At 39.6% G+C, this 23,273-nt stretch overlaps 1 long non-coding RNA gene across 1 annotated transcript in view; it reads right to left on the reverse strand.

The window, feature by feature from the left end:
- The window catches only part of LOC106046686 (uncharacterized), a 41,077-nt gene extending 18,256 nt beyond the window's left edge, over positions 1–22,821 (reverse strand). Inside the window, exon 1 of the long non-coding RNA XR_001213399.3 lies at positions 22,312–22,821. This is a non-coding gene — a long non-coding RNA (uncharacterized lncRNA). The remainder of the gene's footprint in view (positions 1–22,311) is intronic.
- Between the last annotated feature and the right edge of the window lie 452 nt (positions 22,822–23,273).

Raw genomic sequence — 23,273 nt, forward strand, 5'->3', positions numbered from 1 at the left:
TGTGCTGTTGCTCCTGCCTAGAAAAGGCTTTGTTCTAAGGCCTAAGCAAAGCTCAATGGATTTTTTGGAAAGACCTCCATTTACTTCAAAAGCATTTTATCAGGCTCCTAGATGAGAAAGGACATGAAGACAAAGATGGCAAAAAAATGAAGGATTAATATAAAATTATACATCCCACTGTACAGCAAAATACATAGCTTTAACTTATTTTTTTTAAGATGTATTTAAAATTTACGATGTTCACCTTTAGTTTTTAGTTTAAAATGAACTAGGCTAAATGAAAAACATACTTGTGGATGGTTCAAAGACAGCAATTAAATCTACACACAGTTGACTGGAAAGGCAATTAAGCTACCACAGGTGGTAGAGGTATTTGATAAGGACAGATGAGAAACATCTCTTTTTTGCAGTAGTCTCCTTAGAGAAAGTACAAGAGATATCACAATAGCTTTGGAAAGGCAAGAAGATGCAGGTTCCAACGCAACCACCACATGAATGTTAAGGCAGCCAAATTTTTGTTTGAAGAACTCATTTTATTTCAAGCTTTAGTCCAATAAAAAGATACTGGCGAGGAATTATTTAATATACATGATTTTGAAAAGTTAGAATAGGTTTCTCTGTACTCTGTTTGGTATGATCAAATACAAGTACTCAGCCATGAAATATTCTGCACATAAAGAAAGGGGCATTAAACCTTGCCAATTTCCTATGTTTAGTTTTTTTATACTGTACTTGTAAGACGTTTTCAAATGACTACAGCTTCCTTTGCTATTACCATCTCTCTTCACAACTGCATATGCTGGCATTAATGTTTAAATATGGGATTTAAACAAGCATTTTTTTTAAATAAAATTAGAATCAGAATAGTTCAGTTGGAAGGGACCTATAAAGAACACCTATTCCAAATGTCTGATCGCTTCAGGGCCAAACAAAAGTTAAAGCGTGTCATTGAGGGCATTGTCCAAACGCCTCTTGAACACTGACAGGCCTCATCTACTCAGGGACATCAAGCACCTCCCTAGGAAGCCTGATCCAGTGTTTGACCACACTCACAGTAAAGAAATGTTCCCTTATGTCCAGTATGTACCTCCCCTGGGGCAGCTCTGCGCCATTCCCATGTGTCCTGTCATGGGAGACCAAGGGGCAGAGACCGGCACCTCGCTCTGCGCATCCCCTCAGGAGCTGCAGAGGGCAGGGAGGCTGCCTCTCGGCCTCCTTTGCGCCAGACTGGGCAACCCACGTGTCCTCAGCCTCTCCTCACAGGACGTGCCTTCCAGCCCTTCCACCTCCTTAGCTGCCTTCCTCTGGATGCTTTCAAGTACCTTAACATCCTTCTTATACCGTGAAGCCCAGAACTACATAGAATACTCACGACAAGGCTGCACCAATACTAAATATAGCAGGGCAATCACCTCTATGACCGGCTGGCCATGCTGTGTTTAATGCACCCCAAAATGCAGTTTGCCCTCTTGGCTGCCAGGGCACATCACTGACTCATATTGAGCCTGCTGTTGACCAGCACCACCACATCCCTTTCTGCTGAGTTACTCTCCAGCCACTTGGCTCCCAGTATCTGTATCTCTGTCTGGCATTACTCCATCCCAGGTGCAGAACTGGCATTTCACTGTGCTGAATGTCATGCTATTGATGATTGCCCAGTGCTCCAGTCTATCTAGATCCCTCTGCAAGCCCATATGTCCCTTGAGAGAGTCAACAGTGCCTCCCAGTTTAGTACTGTCACCAAACTTGCTAGGGATGTATTCTGCTCCTGCATCCCAATCATTGATAAAAATGTTGAACAGGACTGGCCCTAGAAGAGAGCCCAGGGGAACAGCACTAGTGCCTGGCTGCCAGCCAGATGCAGCCCCATCTCAACGGCCCTTGGAGAACCACTATCAAGCTGGTTCATCACCCAGCGTAGCATGCTCCTGTTCATCTCACAGCTGGACAATTCGTCCAGGATAGGGTGAGAGACGGTATCAAAAGCCTTACTATAATCCAGAAAGACTACATCCTTTCCTACACTGCTTTCCCTTCCTCCACCAAGCAGGTGACCTTATTGTTCTACAATAAGGAGATCAAACTACTACAGTAGGACTTTTCCTCCATGAACCCAGGTAAACTATGCCTGACAATAGCTTTGCTCTTCAAATTCTTTTCAATAGCACCCAGGATAATCACCGTAGCTTTTCCAGGTATTGAGGTAAAACCAACAGGTGTGTATTTTCCTGGTTCTTCTTTTGTGCCCTTCTTGTAGATCAGTATAATGTTGGCTAGCTTCCAGTCAGTGGGGACTTTCCCCAGGCTCCCGAGACCTTTGGTAAACTGTAAAGCAGTTCTCAGTGTGTGTCTTTGAGTATGCATAACAGGGTGGTCTGAGATGAAGACTGATGAAGGCAAAAACATAGCTGCTCTGCTTGCCCCGGCAATCATCCCAGGCACTATGAGAACAGATCTGTGCAGCAGATCCCAGCTACTTAACAAATTCAAGATTTAGCACCATTCACTACGTTCAATGCAAACACTCTGGGGGATTTTTTTTTAATTTGAATCCCAATATGCAATACTGCAATAATCACTGCACTGATAAGAAACCATTGTTAAAAAGTCTATGCTCAGCCTGCAAAAATCCCTTTCTCTCCTTTTAAACTGCTTCAATATGCTCAAATCATGATAAACCCCAGTAATAGTAATACATTACAGATCAGCTTTCACCATTAAGGTTTTGAAAGCTTTCAGTGGAATATCAAAGATCACACTCCAAAATGAATCTGACCTCAGATATAACTAGACACGTGTGGATTCACAGATAAAGCACATAGGACTTTCAAGAAAGGAATGAAATGAAAGAAAAAAATCAAGTGCTTTTTCCCTAAAGGTCAATATTACTGTTTGAACCTAGCAAACCCTTAGGACTGAAAAGTAAGTTCTAAAGAGACACAATAATGGTTAAAGCCCCCTTCCAGATATCTTCTAAAGGAGGTCTTGTGACATTGAGAATGAATAAGTTCTACTTGAGTGAATTTTCAGGATTCAGAGTCCCCTGGTTTTAATTTCATTCACACTGAAGCAATGCTAGAATTACTTCTGTAGCATGTATATTGCATTTCTTAAAATTCTTTGCATTTCAACAACAGTTCTTCAATCTGATCTAAAACCTAGGCCTCACATGCAGTTACTTCTTTTTTTCTTTTGCTGAGAAAGTTCTCAAAACCCAAACAAAACATACAATTTTCTTATATCCACGGCAGGTGAGTGAGTAGCTCTCAATACTGGCACCTTTGCTACTTTTTCTGTGCCTTAGAAGATCCAAGACAAAAAAAGCTTCTAATATAAAGGCAAAACAGATAGCAGCACCTTCACAATACTTGTTTCACATACATGCAGCTTACAATGTTAAGTACTAGTACTCTGGGTGTATGCTCACACTTCAGATACTCATCCTCTTTGCTGCACACACATAAAAGGTACAGATTTGAACCCCAAGGACACTGACTAGAGAAGAATCTCACTCTGCTAGGACAGGAGTTGCACATAGCAGAAAATAATGAGGCCTTTACAAATATGACCTTCCAGCTCTAAAGTACCAAAAAGTCACAATGAAGGAGATGACAACTCTGCAAATATCTAGCATGCCTCAGTGAAAACATGAAAGCAGCAATTCGGAAAACAGCAATACATAAGCTAATGAGAAACAGAGCAATCAGTAAGAAATAGAAAACAACAAGTGCCAAATGTCAGGGTTATGCTTTTGAATAGGTATCTGTTCAATGGTGATGATGTTCTCTAAATATTGTGTCTTTGGTAGCCCTTGCTGTTGATGTTGCCAGAACAGAACTGGTTAGCTAGTAGAGCTCAGCTTCTTCAAGCTGTTAGCTGTTAAACCCTTAACATTCTACATTCCTGTCTCTTGTTCTGGGCTTGCTGTGGCACTGAGTAATGATACAGGAAAAAAAAATAAATAAAGTTAGCACTTTTAAATCAAAGAATCATTCTTTCCACTCCAGAGATTCAAAATCTAGAGAGCATTTTTTTTTTTTAAATACAAAGAAATTTTGAAATTACCGATTTTGGAATGACAGAACTGTTCACTAGAGATTTCTGTTCTTTTGACAGAAGCAGACTGATCGCCTCGCAGTATATGAGAATAAACTATTTCTAAAGCAACATAAACCACCATTTTCTCAAGCGCCACCAGAAAGAACTGAACACTAGCTACTTACGGTACATATTTTTAGAAATAACCAAAGTCCTGTATGAAAGTATCAAACAGCTCTGATCCACATCAGGTCCTCATTCCCAATGTTATTGCATTTTGACAGTGAACCACTACCCAGTGCAGACCTCCAGCCAGACTTTGCACTTTTCTAATGGCTGGTCTGCCTGAACAATTGGTTGCCAAATTGCTTGAAAATTTTTGGCCTTATTGTATAATCTTACCCACTCTACTCCTTCTGTCCCCCTCGCTTGTCAGGCCACAGCTGACCCCAGCTGGCTGTCATCCCTTCAGGATCACAGAAAAAAGAGCTGGCTGCCATCACCGCAGGTATCAGTACCACTGACTTCGCTGTTGAGGAACTAAGCTTCTTCTACACCAATTTTTCATTTCCTTTTCATAATTACTGCTAATTAAAATATTCTTCTGACTTTTTCTATCCTTACAGGATCCTTTGAGCTTCCATATGATATATTTGAGAATTGCAGCTTCTACTTTAACATTAACCTGAACGAGGTTTCCTTAAACTTCACTTGAAATTGTACCACAAGAGATGCTGCACAAACTGTACAGCACCTCTCAACTCCCCACGTGCAGCCAGTGCCCCTTGCCTTCCTTTAGCACATAGTCTCCAAGTTACCTTCTACATGTTTAAAAACATCCTATTCCTACACACTTCAAAGCAGCTTATTTAAAATCACCTAACTTTTCTAAATATATTCTCATGTATTTACCTGATCGATTTCCTGATGTACCCATTTCCTTGTTACACATTTAACACTGAACTGCAAAGGAAGCTGGTAAGAGTCCTCTATTATACAGTAGTAAAAATAAAAGCCTTGCATCTGCAGAAATGGTATCCAACAACTTTTTTTCTCTTAAATAATCTGCTTTTGTATCCAAAAAAGTGGTAAAACAATACTTGCAATGTCTGCAAACTATTTTCAGATTTGTGGATATGAGGAGATAAATGCAAAATCTCTACTAAAAGGGGGCATTTTTTAGCAAAAGGAAGGTGCGCTGATTTGCATGCAGTAATACAATGCTGATTTGTAAAATTATTAATGAAATTAGAGGAGGTCTTACACATAGAAGTAGATAGATAAATATAGTCATTAACACACAAACCTCATAAGATACGAAGTTTAAGGAGTAACTAAATTCTGCCAGTTTAGGTGATAAAATTCAAACCAAAGATCGCTAAAAAGCTGCCCAAATTGCGATATTTCAGATGGTATTAGAAAAGGAAACACCACCACCATGTAATTCTGCTTTGGGGTTATTTTTTACTTGCACAAGAATACCTATTCTAAAGTGATTGGATATGGTAACGTTTATAGATTTTTTTAGGTAAGCATATGACTTACTGTGATACTCCATTAGAATCTGTGAGAACTCTGCAATTTACAGAATTACACAAGTCTGTGCTCTTGTACTGTCTTAGGTGCCAGCTTCAATCAAAACTCTGAGAGTTTTTTCAAAATGAAGGAGTCACGCTCCTTGTCTAGAAAAAAGTTTTACAAGCTTAAAGATAAAAAGCTGAGGCTCCTTGTATCAGCCTCAGGGAAGCCTGGGTCAGCCCTGGAACAATTATTAATATGCATAGTATAAAGTCTTTGAAACACAACAGCTAAGTAAAAAGGTGGAAAAATGACATACTTCCTGCAAAGTTTTCCTCAGGGCTCTCACCCATCCCCACCTCCCCCATACAATTTATTTGCAGTAGCATCAATCAATTACGGGTGAGAAGGCCCCTGAGTGAAATCCCTGGCCAACTAAAATGAATAAATAGCAAGGCCCACGTTAACTGTAGCTTGGTCAGATTTTCACACCTGGAACTGCATCAAACAAAACATGCAGAACAAATTCACACTTTAAATCACGTTCTAAATTTTTCTTTCTCCAGAGCTACTTATGGGTAGCTAGGTGTACATAATACAATATTTTCCTTGATATTTCACGGTTTGCAAATACACCTTAGAGCATTTCAGTAGGATTCCTTTACCCAAAGGGAATTCTAAGTTTTAAAACCACATTCCACAGAACATCTGAAAGAAGCCTGAACTAGTCCCACAAAGCTCACATTAGCAAAACCTTGTAGCTGTCAGTATCAGCAGCCTCTCATTACTCTTTTGTCAACATTAATTGAAAAAAAAGGTCTGGAGGGCAGCAATGGCAGGAGTGTCAAAAGGTTAAGTGTACTGAAAACTAAAAAATAAACAAGGTGAACGCCATAGGTAAATAAAAGAGTTACTCATACAAAACATTACTGGATATGAAACAGGTGGAGATGCATCGGACTAAACAGTTAACTAAGAAGATCTTCGCAGGAAAATCAACGAAAAACAACACATGCTTCCAAAATCAGATATTGTAAAGTCAAACATAACCACTCTGGGTTTACGGCTTGTCATTGCTCTATTATAAATCTTTGAACAACCTTAACATTATGCTATCTGTATACTCAGCTCAAGAGTAAAACATTAAGAACAGCTGAAACCTACCTACTTCAGATTCAATTTATACCGACTGTGAAATGAACTGTAGATCTGTAGCTTCAACACTGGACACTCATAGTTCAGAGTTGCCAGTAGATTAAAATTCTGGTATTTCTGTCCAAACCTTCAGTTTAATGGTGGGAATTAGAACAGTTTCCTACAATGATAGGGATCATCTTTTCTGAAAACGTACTGCCAGGCACTATTTCTCACACGTATCACCAACAGAGGTTTCCCAACAATTCTCTTAAATAGCATAACAAATAGTTATCCAGATCAAGAATCTAAAGGAATCTTTCCTACCCTCAGGTTGGACAAAATATTCAGAAGGTATACTCTCACATTAAAGGTTAACACTTCTGTCTGAAACAACTTGAGTGTGCTTGTGCAAGGGAAGTGACAGGAAAGAAAAATAGACATTTTCTCCTCACATTCATTTTCTACATTTAACAACAACAGTACACACACTGTTTTCATTGCTCATTTTCCGTTGAACTGATGCAATATTAAATAGTTTTAAGAAGATTTTCCTCACATTCCTCACACAGACAGAACATAAAAACGTGGAAAACATCAGACTTTTTCATGTGTTTTGCTGAACCAGTTGTAAATTGTACTAAAGCAGTATAAGCTCTCTTCTCCTGATATGCCTTTAGATATTTTTTCCTGAGTTGTACAACAGCTATTATACTTGTGCCTTTTTTAGGCACTCCTTTGGGAGGTAAACACCCCCAGGGAAATATGTCTAATGTACTTCTAAGCACCAAAGCCATCAAAAGCCTAATCCAGATAGAATTTCTTTTAAAAGCATTTCCCTGTGCTAAAACAGTAATGACAGCATTGACTTTTCAACCTTCTTTCCCACACCAAGCAAGTTTTAAGTGAACTTCCAGATGTTACTCACTCAGCACACTTTCCTGAAGCCACGCACTCCTCCTGTAGTTGTGCCAGTCACATCAGTATACAAAAACTCTTCAGTCAGTACATACTTTCATTGTAAGCATAGCTGCACGCATTTCTTGCCACATCTTTTCTTACTCTCTTTTTTGATATCTGGAGCAGATAGATGATCAAGTGATCTAGCTGAAAGAATCACTCCATTTAGCACAGATACAAAGTGCTGTTAATGAAAACATCTAGCAACTGACACCCTTGTGTCCCTGAGAGCACAAGGGATAAGAATTACCATCTGTTTGGTCATATAATTCTTTTTTTTATTTTCCCTCATTGTTTCTCATCATTATTACTCCATTTAGTCATGCCATGGCTGGTGAAAGACTCATATATCTGTCAACTGGCAAAAATATAATGTAAGAAACACAAGTGGCAAGTTCCCAGCACCTTCGCCTGTATGCTAAATTAAATGTAAGCAAAAACAGACAGGGAATGCATCTTCCATTTTCTTAAATGAATAGCCCTATTTGATTTTAACTGCATCAGTTACACACTACTACAAAAAGAGCTAGAAAATAATTGGTCTACGAAATTTAGCTTGTTTTATCCACCCCCCCTTAGCTGGCCAATGTCCAACCTTTTCTTTCAGCATAACCCAAGGAAGCACAAAGCCAGAGCCATTTTCAGTCTGTCATAGCTTTGTCACAGTATTACTCTACCGACTCCTAAACAGAAAGATCTTTCCAGCTGTAAAGTTGCCAAGGATGCAAAGTGCCAGCCATGGAATATGGGTTGGTACATTCTTTGATTATGAAACAGAGGTTTACCAATTTCCTGAAGCCTGGTACAACCACAGCTGAATGAAGTGACTTGCTTACCCAAACCTTAACTAGAAAGGAACTTCACACTATGAATATCGTGCGTTTCCCACTGCCTACTATTCCATCTTCATCTGTAAACATCAAAAACTTATCCTTGACAGGATCTCAGTGAACCAGAGCCAAGGTTGACCTAATATTGAAAAGCTTTTTAAAGTCCCTTAAAAGCTATATAACCTTTCATATACAAACGAAGTGACAATAACAAATGACTGGTTCCAAATGCTCAATTACTTGTTGGACAATTGAAAATAAACAAGTCACATTTCCTTGTTTTGCTATCTGATGCCTTCAGTGCACTGTCTGAAAACAATGTATGTTGCCCTACAAACACTATAAAGAAAATAGCGGAAGCCATATCCAAGGCACTCATATTCAAGTCATAAAACAAACGGGTTCAGCTAATCAAAATGTCTCAGCTAAACAGAATACAAGATAATTAGTAACCCATAATCGAATGCTTATTTGTCAGCCACATGCTTACCTGTGGTGGGATTGGTTTATAACAAACGGTGGAGTATTGTTAGTTTACATTATTAGTAGTATAGGACAAAATAGTTTAATTTGATAGCTAGCAAAAATCTCCTGATTAAGATCTAGGCTGATTAAGGCAAATCTAGTAATTCTGAAGTACCTCTGTCATGACCAAGAGCATCTTCCTCTCTTCATATTTGAGATACCATTAGAAGAGGAAACCTACTGTACATATTCAAGAAAGCCACTGATGGAGGGAAGGTGTACAACCATGGTACAGTACAGGACCACACATACTAATGGGAGAGGCCAAGAACAGTATGTATCCTCTCTGAACTATGCTGAGCTTCTGTATGACCCCTAAGCCAAAATTCCTACAACCCTGTTAAAGTTTGATGTCTTGAAGATAGTTCATCTTTTGCAATCTTTCATCTTACCTCTGGAGAAAGATGATAAGCTTGCAGATGAAACAGTGATCTTCAGAGTCCGGTTGGTTTTAACTTAAAACCAGTTAAGTCTCTAACTTACAACAATTTATACTGCTACAAGAACAGAAACAGACTGATTACAGACAGAATATAGTAACTGGTTTTCAAGAGACCAAGATACATATTTTCTGGTTTGCAGTAACTAGAACAGGAAGCCTTAGCAAGCTCAAATAACCTATTGCTTTTCAGTGACTATGCACACCTGACCAATATGGATTTCTTTTTACTGAGTCTACCAACTTTGGACAAAATATTTTAACGGTGTTTCAAACTTGTTTTGAGGCCTGTTAGGAAATGCTCACAAATTCAGCTTTCTGTCAAATGTTATTCCGATACCTTCTGTGCTCTCAGGATTACATCAAAGTAGTCAGAAAGTTTACAGAGCTTACTGAGAAGGCAGATCCTTACATATGTTATTCAAGTGAATTGAGAACTTATTTTATGAACCTTCCTGTCCCTCCATAATTAAGAAGAGCTAGTGTAAAATTCTGAATCAAGTTCACTAAGAAGCCTTCATGTAGATGATTGGGGAAAAATATTGCAGCCTACATGAAAAAAATAGCCAACACACGCAGAACAAAACAGATATTTAAATAAGAGACATCAAAGGAACGTGCAAAAAATGCAATGTAGACTTATCAGTTGATATAAATAATCATTGGTCCACTAAAGCTTTTGGAATACCAACAACATATGCGAGACACAGATGCGCTTCTGTATAAATGAGCAAAATGGACTTAACCAGCCTATCTTACCATTTCACCAGGCTCTCACCCATGATCTAGAGGAACTGAACTTTCCTTATTTTCAAAAAGTCAGTATTAATTTTCTAGTTTGATTCAGTAGTTGGCCTCGATTCCAAAACCATCAATGCTCCACACTGCATGGTTGAAGTTTTGTAATACACACCGCTGACCATGAAGAACTGACTGTCACTGGCCTCCATAAAGGCCACTGAACAAACAGTACCATGACAACTTTCAGGAACTGGTGACCTGGCATGTGACCTAAAGTTACAGCGATGAACATTTTATCTCATTAGGAGTTCATAGTTTGTCACAGCAGTTTGCATTAATTGTGGCATTATATGCTAAAACGAACAAAATATCCTGATTTGATGTGTTCATGACGCTTTTACATATTACTTATAGAAAAATATCTTACGTATTACTTAAAGAAATAATATCTTCCAGATGGTGTAGTTGTAAGACACGCATAGTAAAGCATCTTAGTCTTACCACTGTCTTCAAAGGAGAAATAGAAGGTGTCATTGGCAGCATTATCACCTTCCTTCAGGAAGAAGAAATACATATGAGAGATAATATGAGAGAAATACACTGAACGAATCACTGTAACGTTTTACCGCAGAATACAGGAATAGTTTATTCATATAATATATGAATACATATAGAAGTCTTCTACTTTTATTTCTGTTAAATAAACACCAATTTAATACAAACACATTCAGGGTACCTCTAAGTGTTCTTTACGCTCCACTCAGCATTAAGCTGTTCTAGACCTCATTCTGATCTACCAAAATACTTGCTTCCCTGGGGTTACCAGTTGCTCTTGTTCTGGCACTGCAGATCTGCGTGCTTTCTGTCAACTGAAAAACGTACGAAACATTCTTGAATGAACCGCAAATTTTCACAACGCTGTAGCTTGAGAGATGAACCGCAGACTTTTCGGCCGGGTTTCCAAGCGCTCAGCAGCCAGCAAGTCCGGAGTGAGCGCGAACCGGCCCACCTGCAGCACGAACAGCGCCAGAAGCCCGGCTCGGGCAGGGCAGCCGGCGGGCAGGGGCCGGCCCCGGGCCTCCAGCAGCCGCCCGTAGGCGGGCAGGGGGCAGCGGGGTGGGGCGGCAGCGACATCCCCGCGCTCTGCGCCGGCCCCGCCGCGGCTCCTCAAGGGCCGGGGAGGTGGCACCGCCGCCCCCGGTGGGGCTGGGCCTGCCCCGGCCCCGCGGCTCGGGCCGGCCCCGGCGAGCTGAGGGAAGGGGGACAAGGAGGGGTGGGGGCGCTGAGGGCTGCTGCAGCCTGCCCCTCGGCGACAGCTCCTCCCCGCCTCCGATGTACGCTTCGTGGGATGTGCAGGCAGGAAGAGGGCTTTAAAACACAACAACAGAAGTTGTGGGGATCGCTACCGCCCTTTTTAGTATTTTGAAAATATACCGTTATTTCATTAAATGGACATGTTGCTTAAAGTTTTATTTACTCTATGGTTTTTCCAGCTTCTTCAGACAAATAGCAGCAGCTTTGTCCCATTCTGCATTGAGATTAATTGCTTTCCCACTCCTAACTACAATAAAATAGTATCGGGCTTTTCATTCTTCAGTTTTTTTGCTTGTGCTCTGGTATCTTTATTTGTAAAGATGTGCTCATTACTAATGAAGTGCACAGGGAGACAAACTGTGTTTGTGTTTCAGTGAACAACTCAATAAACCGTGTACTGTTGGTTTATCAACAACTAAACAGGAGGACTTCTCGTATGCATACAGTACATATACACACAGGCGTGCAAAGTTCAGAAACATCTTTATTTCCCCCCACGCATTTAACCAGTCTAGGCATTTCTTCTATGGTAAGGAACTGTGGCAGTACACAAGGTGTGCATAAAACTCTATGGTTGTATGCTGCTTCCCTCTTTTTTTTTTTTTTGAATGCAAGAAATTCTCATCAAATGAAATGATAAATCTATTCAATTGTAAGTTTTCTAAGGAGAAAGTGAAGAATTGTTTTCCTGTACATGTGCTCAGCCTACTGCTCAATTTCACAGCTTGGTGTGAAGTAATATTTATCAGAAGTATGAAGACACGTCATTAGATGAATTCAGAAAACTGCAGACAGCGCATTAGGAAGCTACACAAAGCTGGTAGTACTTTAAAGCACTGCCAAACTCCATTCAAACAGTATTCAATAGCTGGGCCTGTCTTGCTTCTACCCATTGACTTTGTGCACAGTACAAGAACTTTTATCCTCTTTGTTTCACTGGCTTTTAAATTATTTCATCTTGCTTATATCACTGAAGCCCATCCTAAAAGTATTTAAACATAGATGCTGCTATTACATACCAGTAGTCTTGTTAAAACTGTGAATACATATGAAAGCATTCCCATCAAAAAAGGAGCATTTCCTTCAGTTCTCAGAAACTAATTCAGAGCCCTCTAACTTTTGCAATCACCTTTCAAGTTGACTTTGATGGGCTTTGGATCAATGTTATAGAAGATATTTAGAATCAAGTTCAAAGAACCGTTGAAGTAAACTTCAAAGTACTTTCTCTTCACTGGGCCTCAAATAAGCCAAGTAGTTTCCTTCCTAAAGGAATATTCCAGATTTTAAAAAATACAACCACAGTATTCCAATATTAAAACAAGCAATGTCTAACAGTACAGACCAGTCTATAAAAACACGGATGCTCGATATCAGTGAACGTTTCTAGGTATCTTGATTTACCACCTTGTTACTCCAGCATTACGGTAGTGTAACTACAAAGAGATGGAAGTTGCCCATTTTTCCTCTATATTCTACATATTTTTATTAATACTCCAGGGTTCCAAACTAGGCTCAAGAACATTTCTTCTCAACATTTACTGGAGAACATAAGGCAACCAGAGGTATGAGGTAGTCCAAACCTTGGTGCAGCACAGTGTACGCAGCTAGATCCTCAAAGGTCACACAGAGCTAGCAGGTGTCAGACCTGCCTATTTAGAGGCTGCAAGTAGTGCACCAACCCCTGGCACTGCACAGCCAGGGATTCTTTGCACCAAACAGAGGAGAAGCCGTCCTTTTCCATGGAGAAGAGTTTACCTTTCCTCCCTGTACCTACACTGCTGAGACCTGCAGTCATCTCTAGAATTCACCACAGTATGGCATAACGTGCCAGGGGAAAATTGGGATTCTTCTTCCCCCAGCTGTAACATTGGAGCAAGCGAAAACTTGCAAAGTCTTCCCAGGGGACAGGCCCCGGGTGAATGTGCAGATGCCAAAGTCTGTTGCAGAATGGCTGGCTAGCCTGCACTCGGACCTTCCCTCCCAAGGCCAAAGAGTGAAGGCTGTCTGTGGTGCATCAGCTTAGAAAGTCAACTAGTGACTCAGCATAGAAAATGTCATTCCTCCAGACTTCTAGCTGATCACTGGAATAGCAGATAATATCTGCCTTTATCCTCTAACCTGTTGGATGACCATCTTTTCCTACAGAGATTTTTAACATCATGCTCACTTTTAACCTATTACCAAAATCTCAATACCAGCATGAACTAGGCAAGTAACTGGTCAGCAAAGCAAACTAAGTCCTTTAAGGGTTTGTGCCTAAAAGCTGTTAGGACATTCACAGATACTTCTGAGCAAAAATGAAGGGGGGGGGGAAAGAAAGAAACCATTCACAGTTCCAAACAAATTTCCACTTGATATCTGCACTGGCTATGATATGTCAGCATACAGGGGAATAGCTGGGTATTGTTAGAAACTATAGCACAAAGCTAGAGCTATCTACTGCACTTTTTCATACGCTACAAATATCTCTAAGACTACATGTATAACTGGAATATGAAAAATATCCATGGTGAGTAAAAAGATCTACTTACAGTAGGGAAAGGAAAAAGGTTGGAAAGTAAAATCAAGTTAGTTTATATACTGCTGGGCTAGTTTTATTACGTTTCACTTCAAATAAGCATTCCACAGCTGGAGATGCTTAAATAGAGTTTTACTGGGTCAGCATCATGACACCTCACCTTTAAATAATTAGAGGACAACAAAAAGTATCCAAGAGACTATTTAAGTAGAGATAGGAATAACATTAATATCTTCAATTCAAAACCAGCCTTATATTGAAGAATACTAAAATCTTGCATCCACCCACTCACTACATAAATCAACAATAATATAAAGGTTGAGATAAGAATCATTAGGTATGTTTTTATCTTCAAAGAAAGAGGAGGCCATTCGTATTCAAGAGTCCATGAAATGTACTCTTTCCTACTTAAGCTGATGCTACTAATCTCACCAGATGCAGGGATATTCAAAGCCTCCTTCTCCAAGTTCAGGAGGCTGTTATGGAATCTGAAGTGATTATTCATGCATCCCCTGCACGCTCCCCTCCAAGTGACACAAACACTGACTTAGGTATTTCAAGTTAAAGCATGGGGCCCCTTGCAGTCTGAATGAACAGTTATGATAAACGAGAGTAAGCAAACACCAATTAGAAACTTTCCATGTAAAATAATCCTGGAGTTAAACACATCATTATGAGCACGCAAGCTATTTAAATCACTATGTAGAGTGAGAGAGCTCCCTCTGAGGTTTATTAAAGTAAATTTATGAATAGTCAGGCTTGACTTAAAATTGAGAATCTTCCACCATTGCACAAGTGCATACGATGGCTTCAAGATGCTTATAAAACAATTTTGCATATTATTGTAAAAATGCAGTTATTAATGAAGATCCTGGTAATTAGTCCAAAACAGTCATTGTGACAGTTTCCTAAGCAAATGGAAACCAGCTAATATATATATATGAAGGAATCTGTACATACACACTGAAAATATAAATAGTAACTAGTCAATCTATAATATTCTTTCCTTACAGATTTGTTAGCTCTTAGAAATTTTATATTGAAATTACATGTGTTCCGCAAGCGATTAGGTACTATTAAACTTTTAGAAAGGTTTATTCCATTTAAACAGGGGAAAAACTTGTGCTGCAGCTGCCATCCTCAGGACCTCTTTCGACCCTCTGTCTCAGAGCTGCAGAGCACAAATGAAGTTCGGGAGCTCCCACATGGAATGCTCCCATGCACATTTTATACCACAACTCTCCTCCCAATGGAGCGAGAGGCTTCACTGAGTTTGACTGACAAGGTGGAACAATTGGGCAGCGACACACACAAACATCAAGAAGCTCCGCTGTGCATAAGGCTCCCAAACTTTGCTGTCCATTTCAGGGGCTTTGCTGGTTCACAATACCATTCTGGGGTACATAAACAAGGCTTACAGATAATTACGGATTTTGAGAAGACCGGCATTTTCCTTGCTTAAACTAACGTCAGACTGAAAGCATTGTGCCCAGACAAAATATTTTTCTACTCTTGTGGTAGAATACAAACTTGTCATAGATCAGTGTCTGGCTACAGGCTCCATATACAGCCCTGTATGAGGGGCAGTTACATGCATTCCCCACACAGAAACAGGTTCTGCAGAATGCAGAGGGAAAACTAAAAGCACATGCTCCTGCACACACAACTGTCCTACCCTGTACAGTGAGTAGGAGTTGTGCCTTTGAGCACATTCCCAGACTGCATTAATACAAGCATGTAACAGCAACAAAAAAGAAAACAGAAGTCCTCTTCTCTCCCAGAAAGAGATTTCACAGACTTCTTGATAACTGCTTCAGAAGTTATCAGCACAGAGAGAAAACTAGACAGTTAAATTGGAGAGACATATTGTGAATCAAATAAGCTTTCTGAATCAACTTTAAATTGTTAGAAGCCAATGAGGATAGCCAGTGACAATCCATGAAAGTAAAATCAGGAGTTCTCTGTTTCTGTTCTGGACTATCATGTGGATTCACATACTGTAGTGTAACGCATTTAATGGAGAGGAAATAGTTAAGACCATGACCAAAGACTTGGATAAGACACTGCTATTTCACACATTCATTTCTATTAACACTTGTGACATTCTGACAAGCATACCATGCCCACCTTCTAAAACTTCACTTGTATACAAGTATAGTGACAGCCCAATGGTTGTGTGCTTTTGCAGAAGTATAGAAAAAAAGTTTTATACTTATGCTCAGTTGAGTTCCAAAACCATTTCAGTCTCCTGTATGCACACTTCATACATTTGATTTCTGGCAGCCAAATAGCTACCCAGTCACATTTACCAAGTGCACAGCATGGGTTTCCTTCCATCCTTCATGCTGCTATGTTCCTTGTGTGACATTTCCCAATTTAAAACCAAACAAACAGCAATAAAATCATACAGATTTCTGCCCAGGTAAGCCAGATTGCTAATTTATCTAATGGTCTGCTGCCCATGATCTCCATTTCCATCTTAAATAAAATCCTAAGCCACACACTGGGTTCTCTGAAATGAATAGGCTAGTCCTTCTCTCCTCAATACCTCTGAGCACTCTTTATCATACAAAGTAAATGCCAGTGAGGTTGTTCACATAAACACTACCCAACATCAGAGAGGACTACAGAACTGACAGCTGTCCTCAGATCTGCTCAGGCAGGCTAGTGAGCACTTCATGCAGAAAGCCTGGGGATTTGAGATCCACTGTGAAGCACACATATTTATTTGAAAGGTGTGTGATCCTTTAGCTGTCTCCCCCTTGAAGAAGAAACCATCCAATTTTAGGCTAGATCTTACCACCTACCAAAGTTAGCAGGAATGAAAAAGGACATGAAAGCAAGTCAATGGAAGATAAACAACAAAAAAACCACGCTAAGATAAAGCATCTGCCACGTATTTTATCACAATACAGAAATACAGCAATATATTATAGCCATTAAGTATTTACAGATGTTAAAGGATCTTTTTTAGCCAATCATTTACAAACAACTCATAAAGTACTGACACATCTTTCCAGATTTCATCACAGTAAATTCTGTCATGCAAAATGAAAGTGGCTGATATATAGTTTCCTTCATATCTTTGCTCCAATTTGTTCTCAGTAAGGATGGCTTACTTCAGTTTAGGCTTCCACAGTGATTTGGTGCATTTTATCAATTGGTTTAGTTTTCATCAAATCTCTAACCTAGCAACTTCACTACAAAAATAGCATTTTTTTTTCCTTAGATCCATTCTTCAGCAGAGTATGATTTGATAGATTTTCACTTGCCCATAATTATTACAAGCTATTGCCACTCTGGAGATTTGCTCCCTATATTTACAAACTAAAAGCAGTTTGGTGGCTCTAAGAGTCGGCTGCTTTTCATATTTTAAAAGAGAAAATTGTATGATTTTTTTAACATTTGATGACTCATTAATTACAAGAAGATAATGTACAGCAGTTGGATTAGTCAGAAGTTTCAGAAAACTGAAATTAAGTTAATTCCCAGTTTCATTTGTAAAAGCCAAAGTTTTCCACTCTGTACTGTTTTAATGCTATTAGTCTTTCCCTAAGTGTAACCCAGATACAGGAAATCTAAGCTGAATCTGTCCCTGACGACTCTCAGACCTTGTAGCAACTATTCAATTTGTTCTTTGAGGAAGAAACGTGGTAGAAACCTTCACGAGTTAAAACCAAACACTTCAATACTCTACTAGAGATGGACTTGAAGTTGTCCTCTATTTGTATCAGGGTTTTTCCACATGGATTTATCTTTAACAACATGCTGAGGATTTTTGGCATATGATGCATTACATTGATGCAGTGATATCTTTGGGAAAGACCCGTTAAACCAGATGCTACCCATGCTGTCTGCACCATCTGCTCTGACATAGATCCTCTGGTATCTAAGTTCAAATTCTAGGTATTTCATGTTAAATATAAAGAGGATTTAGTTGTCTCCTAGTCAGTGATGCCATTCTGCTTTAGGAGGGAGTCATCTCATATGCACACTCCAATATTCAGGGGATCTAATCCATCTCTTACTGTGACTACAACAGGAGAAAGATTTTTGTGTTTTGGGAAAAAAGCAAAGATCCATTGCTAGATCCCTGCAGCAGCTGAACTTTTCCAAGATTCCTTTCCTTTAAAATAAGAAATAGTTCCTGCTTGTTCAGCTTCCCTGTACAGCAGAAGAATAAGAGTACTCTACTATTGATGCTAAACATTTGAAAAAAATTCCCCTTCTCCACCACATAAAGATATATCTAGTCATATGTATTCTTTAAAAGATTCTAATACTAGTTTTCTCCCTCTTACTCCATTGCTTCTATTTACTGCTAAATAGAAAGCCATTCAGATTTCTGGAATAAAAGAGAGAATTTAGGTGTATGTAATAAACCAAGTTACTCAAAACAGCCCACAGGGGAAGAGACTAAAAGCAATGAAACCACTTCTCAGCATTTGTATGTCAAGTAGTAAAGATTAGACTAGGGCTCACCCAGAGGTTTTGCTTGTTTTCCTTTTCTCCCACTCCCCACCCCCTTTTTTGAAGAAAATGCCCTTTCCCAAAGGAAAACATCAGTTTCACAGGGGAAGGGAGCGGGAGCTTTTGAATACCAGCACCTACTTGAGTGGTATCAAGTAGAGACTTATGAAGAGGCGAGCACTCATTAAAGCAGCAGAACCAGCTGACTGCAGTCAGGACTCACAAACTCAGGCTGCAGGCAACAGGGCTACATAGGAGTGTGGTGCCATAACGAAATATTGTGGCACGCCCCCTGGACAGCCTGGGGAAATAGTCAAAGTGCGTACTTGAGTAGTCTTCCACAGCCCAAATTAATAACTAGACTAGATCTGGTGAATCCACCTGCTTGGAGGATCTCACATGATCCTTAACACAGTATGATAAAACACCTTTTTGAGGCTTCTGACATCTCAGCATGCAGCTTCTTGTCTATTCTTTTTGCCACACTGCCATAAAAAAAATAAAAATTGAATCAAGAATTTTGAGAAATTCATCTGCTGCATGTCCCAACTTTGAGAAAACAGTTTGTAACTAAAACTTTTAGAAAACCAAACCTAGAAAGCCTACAGAAAACAAATATAGAATATGTATGTCAACACAAACGTTGATAGTAGTATGGTCATGCACTATACACGCGCACCCAAATAAGCTGCTGCACAGCATTTCATCCTGATTCAGTTGATGCACTAAAAATGCTGATAAAGGACTATAGGATGAGTGTTGCAAACAGCACTAGGAAGATGCTGCTCTGTGAGAGCACATAGGCAAGAAGCCATTGATGCCATGTCTTCTTTTGTTTCTTCCCCCTGCCTTCTCAATACAAGAGTCACTTGGCCTTTTAAGGAATACATTCTACTTTCTTCCCCAACTTCTTTTATACTATTATTCTTCTGTGAACAAGAATTGGCACAATTAAAAGACCAGGCAGCTTTGTGAAAAGGAAGAACCCTCACAGTAACGTTAACAAACAGCAAGCTAGAAACAGTCGTAGTGACAGAGAGAGAGAGCGCACACATGCTTTTCTTGAAGCAAGAAACCTCTTTCAAGGAGTTTTGCTTAGGTGGGGATGCCACAACTCATTGAGTCATCACAAGCAAGACACTATGCACAGAACCTTTCTCAATCACCGCAATTTTTCTCCCAGGATCCCCAGCTGTGCAGGGAAAGTAGACAGCTATGCCTCCAGCAGAGGTAGAGGAGATTTATCAACCCATCTCTTAGCCCCTATATTGCTACAACTTCAGAGCCAGTAATAAAGCAAGAGCTACAGAGATGAATCAGACACCATAGACGTTGTACGAGCCTTCCGTAACAGTCCTACTTCCCTCCAAGTCCCCTGTCAATAACTAGACACCATCACTAGAGCAGCAACAGCTTATGCTTACCAGCAGTCCCTCAGCAACAGGTGCTGCTACACAGCATTGTATCAAATCTAACTCTTGTTGACTGCTTGGTCTCAAAAAAAAAAAAAAGTTAGAGAATAAAGGTAACAACCTTTTCAAGTGATTCTTATTGATTGGTTTTTAACATTTCAGCAATATCACTGAGGCTAGTATTTGGCAGTTAAATTTCCTAATGCAGATATTATCACGTTTGCTCTCTCTAGGAAGAGTCTCAAATACATGCTCCAAGTTCAACTGTGTACAGGAAGAGCAATCCCTTCTCAATGACTTTTTCCTCTTCCTAGCATTTAAAAAAAAAAAAAACAACTTGCATTTGAGATTGAAGTTTGATAGTTCTATGGACTGTAAGCCAACAAAGGTGCTTTATTGTAGAATATACACGTGGAAAATTGCATTGAAAACTGCCTCTAGATTCCTGTGTTTTTTTAGAGCCCTGCATAAGGTTATAACTCTTTTCAACTCAAACTCTGAAGTATTAGAAAAGCCCAAGACAGTGTTAAATTTCATATTCAATTATTATGCCACAATGTAGTATAAGTAGTAAATATCAGAAAATGCAAAGCTCTAAGCAACAAAGGAAATTTCTCATGCTAGGAACTTCAGAGAGTTCTACAACTAAGTGCTTCTCTGAGCTTTAGAAAAGGATCTGAAAGTCTGCTAGACTAATATTAAAAACCTCATTAGCAGCACTTTGCAGTAGCTCAGGATGCAGATATGGTGTAGTCTGATAACAACCAGGAAGCTCATAAGAACTCCAGCAGCAACAAGAACACCTCTGTTCCAACTGAAGAGCTTACTTTAAATTTAGAACACTTTTTCAAGACTAATTGGTACAGTTCGGTGTAGGCACTATCAAGTTTAAGCTGAAGAGCATTCACTAATACAATACTTCACATCACCAGTGCAAACCGAAAGACAAATACCAACCCTGAACAACACCACAAATTTATAATCATCTCATATGATTTGGCTATTGACACACAAGCACTCATTACTTTGTTCTCTGCTACTGAGCTCTTTTCTCTATTGATTCTATACCTAAGTAAGGAGATTGTTTAAATGCAGCATCAACAGACTGAAACTATCATCAGACATCTTCAGAATCCACATCTTTGGATAGGGACAACAAGTTTATAGACCATACTTGAAAACAACCGCAAAGTCTGCAACACAGCGCAGGAGCTCATAGACAGTTTGAACACCTGTAAGCAATTACAGGCTTAAAGAGAACCAGCTGTACACAGGTACAGACACAAACACGAGTAATCAGATATATAAGCAAGGTTAACACTGGTAAGAGAATCTCACGAGTATAGAGTATTATCACTGCACTGAATTGTAAATAAAGTTACATCCAACTAAGAAACTATCCTCCTGCTTCTCTCCTCTAGAGAGCCTCACATACTCTCAGTTGGTTGGGTCTGAGTGCCCAAGATAGTTGTTTGTATGATCCTACAGACACCAAAGCCAACTAGAAGCAATTCTCCCACCTGCCCAGTAATGAAGTTTGAAAAAAAGTTGTCATTCACAGATTGAGACTTTAAAAGCTGATACTGTCCTCCATTACCTCAAATGCCAAGAAATGTTCCCTTTCGTTCATGTTCACACATTTGATTCTAAGTAAATACAAATTAGAGAGCCTGTGACACACCTGGAAGGACATTAACATGCTTACAGTTATAGTGCTATATCACCATGACCTCTCACGTACGGCAGCTGCTGTTGGTAAGCTAAGGCAGTACCAACATTATTCTTATCTAGTTTTATTTCATACCTTCCTGAGCAACTTAGTGACTGGAATGCAGTTCACAAATCAGAGTGGTAGCAAGCTTTTCCCAAGGTCATAAATTGGGACTCTCAAGATGTCCTCTCAAGGCTCAGCATCTGGAAAGGTCCCAGTGCCATACCACAGGCCAAGAACATCCTGTACCATGCCATGATCATGGCACGCTCTAGCTAGGAGCATAGCCTAGCTATGGCAGGAGCTCTAGCTGAAACAAACTTGGCTTTCCTATCAGAAACACAGTCTCCTGAAAAAGTTCTGTAGCGTTTCTGTTCTTTCACCCTTTCCCTTGATTAACTGGGGTCACATCATCTGAGCCTCGAACTCCTCTGCAGCAGGATCACAAAAATTTCAGCTAACCACTTTGTAAAAGCAAGCAAATCAAAAAGACACAAGCACACACAACCCAGCCAGAAAACAACGCCCATTTTTAATACAAAATAAAAGCTAAACAAGGAACAATATTTTTAAAAAGACTGATTGAAGAGCCATTCTAGTTGGATTTTCAGTAAGACAAACATTTCCACATTTAGAAATGCAAACAAACCAAAAACAGACTTATTAATTCATTCAAACCTATAAAGAGAAAAGCTGCCTACCTCTACAGCTAGTAGTAGTGTTCTCTGAGAACTTCTACACTCCAAGGTCTGCTTCTCCTTTCAGGTGTTATGAGCAGGTGTTGCTGGGCTGGCCTGAATAGCACCAGCCTTCCTTTGCACCTGGGGAAGGTGCTGCCCAGCCCCGCTGAGCAGCTGAGACCCACGGAGTCACCATGCACAGGGAACTCTTGCTCTCAGCTTGCAAGACTGGAGGTTAAACAAAAGAAGAAATGCACTTCAGATCTAAAGCATATAATTTCTTTGTTTTGTAAAAAGCTTACAGCCTTTGAGAGGAAGAGACTTCAGAATGAAATCTTCTTCTATAATTTGTAGCTGCTTTGAAGGCAGGGAGGGAGGTTTTAGATCACAGAATCATCGCGTTATCACAAAGAGCTCACTACAAAGAGAGTACTGTAAGCCTCACATTACAAACACTGATGTCCTTTATTTAAAAAAAAAAAAAAAAAAAGACAGCCACCCCCCAACACTCTAAAGTGACTCCCTCATCAAAGCTCCTTCCTCCACCCTAATAATGTGTTTGGAAACACTGAACAAGGACAGCATTTCATCTCAGGCTGCGGTATGTGTACAAGCCCTCATCATAGCTTCTATTTGGAAGTTATTGGTTATTCTCCATTTCCAGCACTGAGCTTCACAACAGGCAGATTTGTTTGTTAACTTCTGTCCTTTGATGAGCCTAGATGCAAGCTATTTTGACTTAGCTCCTCTGATGGTTAGTTAAGTTTTTTATTTGAACAACCCCTCAGAGGTTATGGGCACAAAAGCTATGGTCTGAAGAACACCACTATTGCATTATATATGTACTTATATTTTTCTAACTACTTAGTTAACCCTAAATGCACGATAAAATTTATATTAAACAAAAGTATGACACATCATGGCATCTTCTCATTACATTCTCTTAAATTTCCTATCTTCTAAATTCTCTAAATTTAATGCTT

Source organism: Anser cygnoides, chromosome 4, assembly GCF_040182565.1.
Source record: "Anser cygnoides isolate HZ-2024a breed goose chromosome 4, Taihu_goose_T2T_genome, whole genome shotgun sequence".
NCBI lineage: Eukaryota > Metazoa > Chordata > Aves > Anseriformes > Anatidae > Anser > Anser cygnoides.